General features: G+C 41.5%; 1 protein-coding gene across 2 annotated transcripts in view; it reads left to right on the top strand.

Moving 5' to 3' along the window:
• The window catches only part of AMOT (angiomotin), a 118,452-nt gene that overhangs the window by 67,697 nt on the left and 38,119 nt on the right, over window positions 1-12,636 (top strand). For both annotated transcript variants that reach the window (XM_063431943.1, XM_063431942.1), the window contains exon 2: window positions 10,475-10,578. The gene's annotated coding sequence lies outside the window, so the exon portion shown is untranslated. The remainder of the gene's footprint in view (window positions 1-10,474; window positions 10,579-12,636) is intronic.

Here is a 12,636-nt window from a genome sequence, read left to right as displayed (position 1 = left end):
CCAACGGGGAGGGGAGGGGAGTCTGTGTGTGTCCTGTCGTGCTGGCTATGAGTGGTGGGAGCAGAGAGGCGACTGTGCTAATAGCCTCCTGTGGCCGTTTTCCGCAGATTATCTGCGATCTCAGAGTTAAGTGACGGGCTGTATGCGGGCAGGTCATGGTGCCAAAGGACCGTAGGTAAACTAGAAAAACATGCAAAAGTCCTGATAAAGACAACATGTAGCTTGAGAGTCCTTTAGGGTCCACGTGCACCGGCCCCCTCAGGGGGATCCAGCCTCGATTGTCGTGGCACGAAAATTTTAGCCTTCTCTGGGTTCCAATCATGTGAGGGTCTCGCGTTCTTCTGGGGCTTCGCCTGTTGCATGATGTCCGGAGGTAATCCCAGCACTGGCAGCATGTTTCGGGCGTCTTGAAGGTCGTGGACCACATGCCTGTTTTCGCCCCGTACAATGAGAAGGGAACGGTCCGGGCGCCATCTATATGGTATATTCTTCTGTCTAAGGAGCGTGGTAAAGGGCTTTAATGAGCCTCTCCAGGCCAATGTGTCGCCCGTTAGATCCGGGAAGAAAGCCAATGAATGTCCTTCAAACGTAAGTGGCTCCTGCGCTCTAGCTGCTGCCATGGTTGCGGCCTTGTCTTTTCTGTACTGAAAGCGGATTATGAGGTCGCGGGAAGACGTCGCTGGGGCTGTGGCCGGCTTTGGGATCCGGAAGATACTTTCCAGAGGAATGGCTTTGGCTGCTTTTGGTGTGTGAAGGCCGGTGAATAGCCTGCGCACGTAGTGGGGCAGTTCTTCTGTGGGCAGATCGTCCGGTATCCCCCGTACCTTAATGTTGGTGGCTCTGCGCCCGTCTTCCGCCGCGGTGAACCGCCGTTCGAGGGCCATGGTCGTTTGTTTAAGGTGAGTAACCTCCGATTGCAGGGAGGTGATAGTTAGTTCGTGGGCTGTCGAGGTGACTTCCAGGGTGTCCAGCCTCGTGGTGATGCCTTGAAGCTCCGTGCGGAGCGCGGCTATATCCCCTTGGAGCGTGGTTTGCAGGCCTGCAAGCAGGTTTTTTAACACCGCTGTTGTGACCGGTGCTCCATCTGGGTCCTGGGGTTTGGGCACAGCCACCTGTTGTCTCGGTGTTGCTATCGGGTCTTCCTCCAGGGAGTATTCTTCCGATAGGTCGGAGTAGTTGTCGGCGAAGGTCGCCATATTGGGCCCTGAGGTTTCGAGGGCCTGTCTCCACATTGCCCCAATGTCATGGTTCTGGCTTGGCCGATCCGTCTTTGATTTTTTCGATTTGCGACCCATAATCGCTCTGCTCTCTTGTGCTGACGGTCGAGGTGATTTCAAGCGGTTTTATCGGGCTGTAGCACTGTTTTTTGCTGTATTTGCTCAGGAGCTCCGGCGCCATGCGACCTCTCTGCTTCGTGGTTAGGCTCCGCCCCCCGTAAATCTTATTTTTTTACTGTCTCCACCCCACCGACTCTAATCTAGTCCTAACTGTCCCCCTCATGCTTATTTTTAGGTAGAATTTGCTTGTTTATACCTTTAAAAAAAAATAAAAAATCCCTTATTGCTCCTTTGCGACACTAAATTACTTTCTTTCCATAATCTCTACCTTAAAATATGCAATTTAAAAAATTTTAAAGGCTGGTAAAAAAAATGCATAACAAGACCAGTGAAGTTTTCTCAGTCATTCATAATGTTCCGAAATTCTTTTCATGTGTTCCATTTAATGACACCGCAAAATGCCTTCCGTGGGAGTGCTATAGTCGCCATTGTTTTCATTGCTCTCTATTAAAAGGGATAAAATAGTTCTCATTGTCTGTATTCCGCCAAGGGAAGACTGTGTCACTAAAACAAACATTAGATTTTTATTAATATTACGAGCCTGAGGTAATATAGTGCCTCTGTTCCACATATTGTGGACACACTGATGTAGCTCTGGAACCCAGTTTGGATTAACCCCTTAAGGACACATGACATGTGTGACATGTCATGATTCCTTTTTATTCCAGAAGTTTGGTCCTTAAGGGGTTAAATGTGGTCAAGTTTTTCTAAAAGACAGGAAACAAACACATTTTTAATTCCGTAGATTTATTAATGGCTGTTAGCTGCAGTTTTATCGGTTTGTTGATAAATACTTTATTGGACATCTGCCAGTATTCCCTTTGAGCCAGACTGTCCTTTATTTTTGTAAATATTGGCAGCAGATGGGTTAACCGACAGCTATTCTAAGTACAAAGGTGACTGTGCCTTTTTGTCTTTTACTGAATAGCCTTACCTAAGGAGGTTTACCGTGGCCTTGACAAATAAGAAGTATCAGTTGTCCTTTGATCCATGTCCTCTTGTTAAGTGTATGCAAAGCATTGAAATGACTCAGATTACAGTCCAACTCTCTCCTTTGTTCTGCATTCCGCAGTTTGATTTTATTCATTCCCAGGAACCTACCAGCAAACTGATTTTTATCCGTCCTCCATGATAATATTGTGGTTGGAAAGATCATGTTTCATTAAAGGGGAAACTGTCAGCCCATAAATTCCAGTTTAAAAGAAAGCACACAAGATTGCAACATGAACCATTAAAGTGGCGTGCTTTAACGAAGAATACAAATAATTAGCTGTTTATGGACGACCACATCAATGATTCTAAGCCAAGCAAGGGTTAGCTTAAAGGAACACCATAGTGTTAGGAATACAGTTTCCTAACATTACAGTGCTCCTCTGCCTCCGCAGACCCCACCCCAATAAGCACTTACCTGATTCCAGCGCCCTCATGCTGTCTCCATCTTTTCTTCCTCTGATATCAGTGTGATCTAGGAACCTATGTGCATTTGCAGCATGTGCCACTCACCTATTAAGGGAGCATTGACTAAAAGGTTTTCCTCTGTATTTTCCAAGCACCTCTAGTTATTGTCTGGGAGAGCAGAGGTAGCCAAAAGGTAGGACCGCAGATGTTTTAAAATTACAACTTCTGCAATGACTTGTCATTCTAAAGGCATACAAAGCATCATGGGAGTTGTAGTTCTACATCTGGGGATCTACTGCGGCTGACAGTTTTTTGTTCATGACACAATTATTGTTGTGGAACAAGCATTCCAGGATTATAGGTTGCCTGATGCACTCGCGTAGGGACTTAAAAGCAAAGAATTGCATTATAAGTGTAACCAGTGCCAGTCTGCTGCGTGGTTTGGGACTGAGGTAAGAAGTTAAACAGTTCTAAAATGGTTTAACTCCTTATAATGGGGGAGCCAAGGCACTCCTGGCACCAAAACTACTACAGTGAGGTGTAGTGTTTATTTTGTTCTGAGTGTTCCTTTAAGCTAAAAACAACCAGGTAAATGCTTAGCGTAGGAATCTCCTCCGTAGTTTGACAGGTGAGGTTTATACGCCATGGCCTTGGTACTAAAGACCTCTTATCTTTAAAATACACATTGGGGTGACCTTTTGGGTTTATTTAGTTGATAATGCTTTTTTTGTGTAAACATTTTAACGGATGCAATTACATTGTTTCAAATACAGAGAATAGAAGAATTATTTGACCTTGTATCTATTTAAAAAAAATTTATCGGTTTTTTTTTCTTCATATATTACGTAGCACTTACAAAAACTGTCTTACTAAAGCTGTGGATGTTTTTTTTTTCATGACTTCACTTAAACCCAATGTTGGCCAATTCCCAAGATTTTCCTCTGAGTAAACTAGTGGAGGCCAATCGGTACATCCCCAGCTGTTGTAGAACCACAACTACCATGATTCTTTACAAGCCTCTGGTATGATGAAGCATCATTGGTGTTGTAGTTCTTTTTAAACAGTTGGGAGCCATTTTTTCCCTGCCATCCCTAGTGTAAACAATATGTGCTTGACTGCCCCATTCCTCGGCAACCACCTCTGTGTACATTAGTAGACCAGTCTGGTTAGTTATTAATAACAGGACGCATTACTTCATTTTTACGGAGGCTGAGAATTGTATCTTGCTGTTCTCAGGTGACTCAGTCTGTTTGGTATGGATAGGCAGAGAATTGGCCCGACTCCATACACCTGCTTCTTGACACACCCTTTATTTCTGAATGACTGTATGCTCGAGACCTGCTGCAAAGCCCACATCATTTCTCTGTAGATATGTTTTATCAACTACTTTGAATCTTTTAATGGATCAATAGCCGTTAGTGACATCATCACAATCTATATGACCTTCACCCAGGGCCAGAGGTCTTTCCAATACATTGATTTGCAGGACATTCCATAGTGAAGTATGGTCTGTTGAAGTGATATTTTCCTAGTGTAATTTATATATATATATAATATATAATTTACTAAACCCTGCCTATGAGTGTATTGGATTTTAAAATTATTTTTCTATTTTGTGTTACTTTAAGCGTTGCTCCAACCACCATAACCACTTATGTGTTTCGATTTTTCCATGGTGTTAGCAGTCTGTATGTGCAGCATTGCGGCTTGAAACACTCGGCATATAGAGATATTTGCTCTTTTTTGCTAGGGCCTAGTTGCACCCCAGACTCATGTCAGTTATGTGCAAAAATTGTTAATAAAACATGGCATGCTGGCGACAGATGTAATGCGCTTTTTACTTGCTTGTAGTGCGCTTCCAGGCCTTCCAACCCTTCACACCTCTCTCTGTTCAGTAGAATGAAAGTTTTTAAAATGTTTCTTTAACCCCTTAAGGACACATGACTTGTGTGACATGTCATGATTCCCTTTTATTCCAGAAGTTTGGTCCTTAAGGGGTTAAATCCCTCCTCATAGGGGGACCTAATAGCAATGCCCATGAGGGCATTGAAAGTGTAAATATATTTTATTTCAAAAGGATTGGAATAAACTTTAAGTTGTACAGCCCAATGTAGTGATTATGGTTCCAATAGTTCCCTGGTGCCAAGTTGTCAAACTGTCTCTTTTTCTTATATCTCTAATGTGGACATTCATACTTCTCCTTAAGAAATGTCCGTTCCACTCATGTTTGGAGGAAATTAATTGGCTGGTGCTCTTAATTTATTTTGCTATTAATTTTGTCCACAGTGGGCCGGAACTGATATATCTATTGTGGTGGAGGAACCTCTGCTTTGGATATATCTATTATAAGTGGAGGCCATCCCAGAACCCCCTGGGAACTCATGGCTCCTTAACCACTTCAGCGACCTGTAATAGATATACTGTCTAGCTTGTTCCTTGTAATCGTGAATTGTTGGAAGTTCCCCATGGGATAACAAATCTTAGGCCCAAATAGCAAATTGAAAAAAAATCCTCAAGCTATTTCCAGTTCTGTTGTTTTTCAGAATTACGTGTCTTTTTCTAAAGTTTAAGTGGCATCATTAAATTAGTTTTGTTTTGTTTTACTCAAAAAAATTAAATTTCCATAGGGTTCTTTCTGATAAAAATGTGGGGGTAAAAAGCCTAGCTACCACCTATTACTCTCTGCGGAGACATCCAAAAAAAAAAAAAAGGAAAATTAAATAAAATAATGCAAATAGATACAAGTGGCGAACAAGCAAAAATCTGTTTTATTTAAATACAAACAATACAGGACAGAGCTCTTGTTCGTCACTTGCATCCATTATTTTTATTATGCTCGTTCTAAAAAAAAGTTTACCTAAAAATGTAATATTCCTTTAAAACACTTTCTGAAGTTTCATGGCCCTGAATGGGGACTAATAGTCCATATCCCATTCTACAAACAAATTCCATTCTGGCTCCCTTGAAACCATATAGCATGCTGCACTCCAAATTACGAGCTGTTCTTGAAGTGTTCTGCCATGGGATGTGTCTAATTTATCACGGTTACCTTACAACATGAAGAAAGGTCATAGAGACATTAAACAATACGCAGTGTACTCTGAGATGTGGAGGTGAGAGGTGAAACATGATAGGGTTTTTGGTGGTTTTTCTATGTAATTTGAGTAGAAATTATTGAAAAGTGTTGCTTTGAAAGGATCCATTTTGTGTCTTGTGAATGTAATTTAGTGTCCGTGCGTGTGCTGTGTTTAATGAGTGGCTTAAAGATGTCCAGATAGTTTGCTATCCTGAGGGTAAACTTCAAAGGAGACAAGTATGTAAAAATCGTAATATTTACTTGTCGGCAAAGTATTTATCTAAAATAAAACTAATATAGATTTGGTTTCAAAGAGATAAGACGGACAGATGTGCAAAGGCCGTTTGGTGTCGGAGGGAAAAAATAGTAAATTCTTTAGAACACTGGAGTGTTGTAAAATATGGAAAGAAAATTTTAGATATAAAATTGTTAGTTGTTCACGCTTTCGAAGAATGCTGAATATTTTTACACACACGCCAGGGATATCTGCTAAAGTAAGAATTCAAAGTGAATTTTAAATTTAAAGTAAAAATTGCTGAGATTTTTTTTTTTTTTTTAAAGTGCGTTTGCTTTCAGCCTGGCTATTCTGTCCTTAAATTTGAAATTCAGTTTGAATTCTCACTTTAGTAAAAAAAAAAAAAAAAACAGACTTGAGTGCTATTTAACAGAACCATTCTTGTTTACTGTGATCAATAATACAATGAAACATCAAAACTAGAAAAGTGACATTTTTTTTCTGTGCTTGGAAATAATTACGTTGCAGTAAAAAATGGAACCAGCTTTAACTCAAAAGCAATTTGTATATGCAAAATGCATTCCGCACGTACTTGCTACAATAAAGCACATAAATGTAATTTTTTTTTTCTGTGTTTTCCTCATTCTTCTTCACTAAGGAGATAGATTAGATGATATGAGCTCTCTCTCCACATATATTCTAGGCTGAAAGTTGGTGCACTGGAAAGAGGTAAGTTTTTAAAGGTGTGTGGTTTTTTTTTGTGGTTTTTTTTTTAACCCTTTATACACCTGGAGGGGCAGGGGGGGAGGAGGGAGGTCGGGACAATAGCTTTAGGGCCGAGGGACACTATAGCGTTACTAGTCGTCTTTTTCACAATGTCATTGCCAAAGCTTTTAAAGGGGAGACGTCACTTAAATTGTGTTAACCATTTTTTCACGTCATGCTTTGTTTTGTTTTTAAAGTTTATGTTAAAGATTTAACAATTGTCATCAGAATCCTGTTCAGTCCTAGAATAGCCATGGCACACGTTGCTTTGGACAAGTTCTTCCTCAGGAATGACAAGTATCGCTTTTTTAACAGAGGTGGGGTTAAAATTCAAGAGCTCAAATATAAGTCTCAAAAGGATAATTTGTTTTCAATTTCTCTACCTCTTTAGCTATTCTATAAAACAAAAAAACAACACATTTTCCATTGTATTACATTAGCTTTGTCGAGCTGGAAGCTTGAGGCTAAATACATCTATTGAGGGTGATTGCGCTGGCCGTATTGTGTCACTGGTGTGTCGTTGTTATCATACTGCGCTGTGGCCCCCTAATCTAATAATGTGATATGCAACATTCCACGGTTAGATGTTCCAACACACTTGCTTCCATTATTCCGACACACCTGCCTCTGCTTCTGAATGATAAATGATCTTCCCCAACGAACAGGTGGAGAACACGGATATCACACATGTGCACTGATGTTTCAGCGGATATGATGTGGTTACAGTGGTCTAGTAATTGTTGTAAAGAATTGATGAATGTAAATTCTTCATTGGAGTGCTTTTCTATCCAATAATGATATAATGGAAGCAACATGCACCAGCAGATGGGTTATTTCTTGGGCTATCCCGTGCGTATCCATTGAATTATTACAGCTTTGATTCGTGTTTTTCCAGCTAGTTGTACATGATGAATGTTTGCCCTTCACACACTTCTCCCGCTGTTGATAAATGTATATCCAGACTATGCTACATCACTTTGCACCTGCTTGTCACTTCCCCATATTTTTACTTGTCATGTGTGTGGAATGTGGATTGCTTGTTTGCTTTATATTGTCTGCACAGTACGACACGCCCTGCACAGTACACAAGCTATCTCTTCAATCAGGATGTACTTACTGAGAGCATAATTTGTATCTACAGCTTCAATCATGTAGATTTCTTTATAATTTTACTGTTCTCTGCAGAGTTATAAAAAAAAAAAGCCAACAACTGGTCTTCACGATCTCCTTCAATCCATTGCTTCTCATCTGTCTGGAGGAAAAAGCGACTCTAGTGGTTGGTGTTCTGACGTTATTAAACCCTGCCATAATAATATTTCAGTTTCTTAAAATACTGCAATTTTTTACTTTGCAGGGTTAAAATGACAGAACGGCTGCACCCGGAACACTTCATTGAGATGAAGTGGTCTTTGTGACGTAAATGTTCTTTTAAGGAATTGTACATTTTTTCCTTATGGTGTTTCTGTAGGTTTCGCATAACTTAAGAAAACATTTTGTAACCACATAATTCCCGAGAATACCAGCTGTTGATTAAAAAAGATAATTTTTACCAGCAAGGAAATCTTACAAGCTTGAAAATAAAATACTAAAGTAGGGGCAGGGCCGGACCGCCGAGCTGGACGGTCGCAAGTAAGACCAGCTCCAGCAACTTCAGACCAACTAAGCTACAAAACTGAGATTATCGACACAAAAACCAACCGGCGATGGCGGCCCTTACTGGGTGGAGAGCACTAGATCCAGGGTGAGGCTGGCCCAATGGGTTTCAGTCCCCTGGAGGAAGAATCCTTACTGGCACAAACAAGGCCTACTCCGGCGGTGAGTGGGGCAGACGGCCGCTGCTCCACTATCCCGCCCATTGGTGCTCAGCCAAGAGCCAGACCCACGAGGAACCGTCTCCGTCCCCCCCCCCATGGACCAGGGGGGTGATCACGGTCCTCACCCTCGAGCCTTGACCACTGCAAAGCACCCAAGGCGCAGCAGCAAGGCCACCCCGACCCGCAACTCAAACAGTGCAACAAAGATGGCAGAGGCCGAGACCAGAAATACCACAGGCTACTTACCCGCAGTGGCAGTAAACAGGACTGATTGCAGGCACCGGCAGCACAGACCACCACTGCAGCCATCTACCCGCATACACCCTCGCGCCCCAACAAGCCACACATCTCATGAAGCTGAGATCTGGCCGAGACTGTGTGATGAGGGACAAGACCGCGACAGGTAGCAGAGAAGGAGGCAAAACAGGCAAGCACGAGCCACACGGAACAGACCGCAGGATCATGAACCACAATTTGCCACTACCCTGACACACCGAGATCCAGAGGTATCCTGCCGCACGCTACTCCTGGTCTGCCGCACAGCGCCCACCAAGTGACCCCGACGGAGTCACACCACACAAGGGCAGCTGACCTGCGGTGGGAACATGCTGAGCCCAGAGAAGACAGACTACCAAGAGACATATGAGGACACTCTGAAAGCAAGTCTCTCTTTAGCCTAAAAACCTGGACTGAACAAGTAAAGGAGGGAGGAGGGGGTAAAACCTAGCACTCACCAGCGGTAGCTTATATCCAGTTAAATGTTTTATGCATGTTGCCTACCTGTCTAAGCGTGACACTCTAGATTGTATACAAACCAAGTCTAGCATGTCCATCACTAACGATGATAATAATCTACTGAAATCTCAAAGCTTGTTACCCAAAATTCAGAGCACGCTTATTACCTGATATTAACGTCTGAAGCCCCATAGTTTGTTAATCTCATGTTATAGCATGGTTACTACTGTCTGGGGATATCCCACAGCTTTATAACCTCATACTATATATATATATATAAATTATATAATTATATATATATAAAAATTTGCTTTTTAATCTGACTCACAGACTAGCCAGCCAAACTTACTCAGGGACATACTACATTGCCTAAGCTAGACATGTACCTAAAATACTCTAATTTCTGTGAACGTGCAGAGCCCAGTATGCGACGCTAGGCTATCACTACAAGCAAGCTCTCTTACACAAAGTTCATTTTGGCAAATATCATAGATGAAGCCATGTTATCAAATACTATACCTGTTCTTGCCTTTTGTTGAAACACTATGCGGTTAACCATACATTGTATAAATCGGTTGCTAAATATTACTACACAGTGACATCAACTCGATCTACAAGCTTCTTTACTAATTTGTACACCATGTCTAAGACTTAGCACAGTATTGTACTTCTCTACACTAATATTTAAAAAAAATTGTGCAGTATAATCTAATGCCTGGTAAACTGTATGTTTTGTTTGACCAACTATCTTGCCAATGCTACCGAGGCATGGCTCGACTGTCTGTTACCCACATGCACGCAAAAATGAAGATTTACAAAAAAAATAAAATGCTAAAGTAATGACTAAAAATAGTCAAATCAACTGATTGTTGGCTTTAATTTAAATTAAATTTTTTTTTTTAATAACGCTGGGAGTGTACCGTATAATTATAAGCAAACTTACCTTAAAATGGACCATTTTAAAAAGTCATCATCTCAAGAAATTAGTGCTGTGTAGTTCTGTTATATACCAATTGGTCTTATTGTGTCACTATTAATTTTGAAATTGCTCTTATGTATCTGAACCTTGTAAAAATTTTACATTATTTATTTATTTTTTATTTTTTCCATTCAGCCTGAGGACGAGCATCGATAGAAATTAGCTGGAGAGAGACCCTCATGAATAGAAACACTTCACATCGCTTGCCTGGAGCAGCAGAGACAAGGCTACAGATATAGGTAAAAAGTGGAAACTGAGTCTTAAAGGATAATCTTAAGAATTCATATAACTTTCACCATGCGGAAGCTTGATTTACATTGAAGTCCTGTGCTGGTGGTGATGTTTCTGATCTTCATTACCATGATGCACAAATATGTTGGCGCTATATAAAAATAATAAACCGCCTTATAAAAAGCTATTTATCATTTTTATATAGCGCCAACATATTTCGCTTCGCCATTAGAGAAAGGGGTGAGGAAGGCGCTGCTGAAATGACCTTACAGTCTATGTATGTGTTTGGCCCAAGGACGCTGATTGGTAAAATAGTTTGACCAGGGTTCCAACCTGGGTTTCCCAGCTCTAGGGAAGTGACATTTCCACTGCTCCAACTAGCTGATATGGCAGATTAAGCATCATAGGCAACGTACCATACAACATACCATACAGCTGTGCTTCTCAACCTGTGGTACGCGCAGTGGTGTATTTTGAAATGGTGCTGTCCTAGGAATGACAGTTCTCGTACACCCCCTAATTTAAATTTGCCTGCCAAGGCCACGCCTCTTCCTGTTAACTAACACACATTTTGACTGACAGACACACACTCACGGACCAGCACACACTCTCGATACACTGACATACACGCACATACACTCACTGATATGACACAATCTGATAGACACATACAATCATTCAGATACACACTGGCAGACACATACACACACACACTCACTGACAGACACATTGACAGATTCGCCCACTTACTGACAGACAGGCACAGCCATTCAGACACAGACACTCACTGACAGACATACATTCACTGACCGATAAACACGCTCTCACAACGACACACACACTCACTCATTGACACACACACTTGCATTCACTGACCCACACACTCACTCAAATTCACTGACACACTCACATTCACTAACATTCACATTCACTAACACACACTCACCCACCCACATTCACTCACACAAACACACACATTCACTGACAAACACACACACACACACAAGCACTTTTCCCCCAACGATCACAATTATTATTATTTAAAAATAAATTAAATCCACCCAGCCTCCTTTCTTTTGGGTGGATTTTTCACCTCGTGTCCAGTGGGGCTGCTGGGCAGGAAGTTGGGCGGATGTGCAGGCAAGTGGGCAGGTGGCTGCACTTAGCGGTCAACGAGGGAGCTGTGATCTCCCTGCTCAGCTCCCTTGCGCGCGTTGCAGAGTGATGCCGGGAACCACCTTGGAAACAACTGGCTGCCTGCTCCAGAGGTCCCAAAGGTGGCCAGATGGCCTGCTCTTGGGGCCCCATAAAACGAGGCAAACAAGGCATTAGCCTGGGTGGCACTTTCCAGGGGGCGGAAAAAATTTGTTTGCCTCGTGGTAGATACAGCCCTGGGTATGCGTAACCCATGGGTGTGCGCACCACAGGGGATGTTCAAAAAGCTGACCGGCAGGTCATTTTAGGAGCCCCCTTAAATAACATAATAATAGTTCATACTCTCCTCCTTACATACACAATATCCCCATTATGTCATTTATTTTAAAAATATTCTTTGCCACCTTTAATCAGTCTTCTTCTCCAATATGGGATTAATTTAAATATCAGTATCTACACATTTCATTTGGAATTTAAATCAATAGAAATTACTCTCTCAAGGCAGGTTTTGTTTTTAGACTTGCAAGGGTACTTCTCTTTAAAAGGTTGAGAAACTCTGCCATACAGGACCAGGCAGTGGAGTAGCATTGTAATCACAATTGTCCTACGAACACCACGTAAAACTTTCACAACTGCCAATACATGGTATTGAATAAAACACAAAAAAGCCACATGTCAAAGTAAAGTTTATTCCAACATCTAAGAAGTCTTGCTTGGCTTTATAAAGACCACATTTCTGGTAAATCGATGAAGGGTTTTACTGCATCATAGATTTTTTTTTGTGTCTTGAATGGCATCTAGTCTAAAGAGCACATGCAGGTAAAGAAAGGAGTTTATTAGTATTCCTCGTTGCAGTGTGAATCTAATTTTCTAGTCTTCAGATAACGCGCCAATTATTATTATTATTATTT

This window comes from Pelobates fuscus, chromosome 9, assembly GCF_036172605.1.
Source record: "Pelobates fuscus isolate aPelFus1 chromosome 9, aPelFus1.pri, whole genome shotgun sequence".
In the NCBI taxonomy this organism is placed as follows: domain Eukaryota; kingdom Metazoa; phylum Chordata; class Amphibia; order Anura; family Pelobatidae; genus Pelobates; species Pelobates fuscus.
Note: the sequence above shows the minus strand (reverse complement) of the source record. Positions and strands in the feature narration are given on the sequence as shown.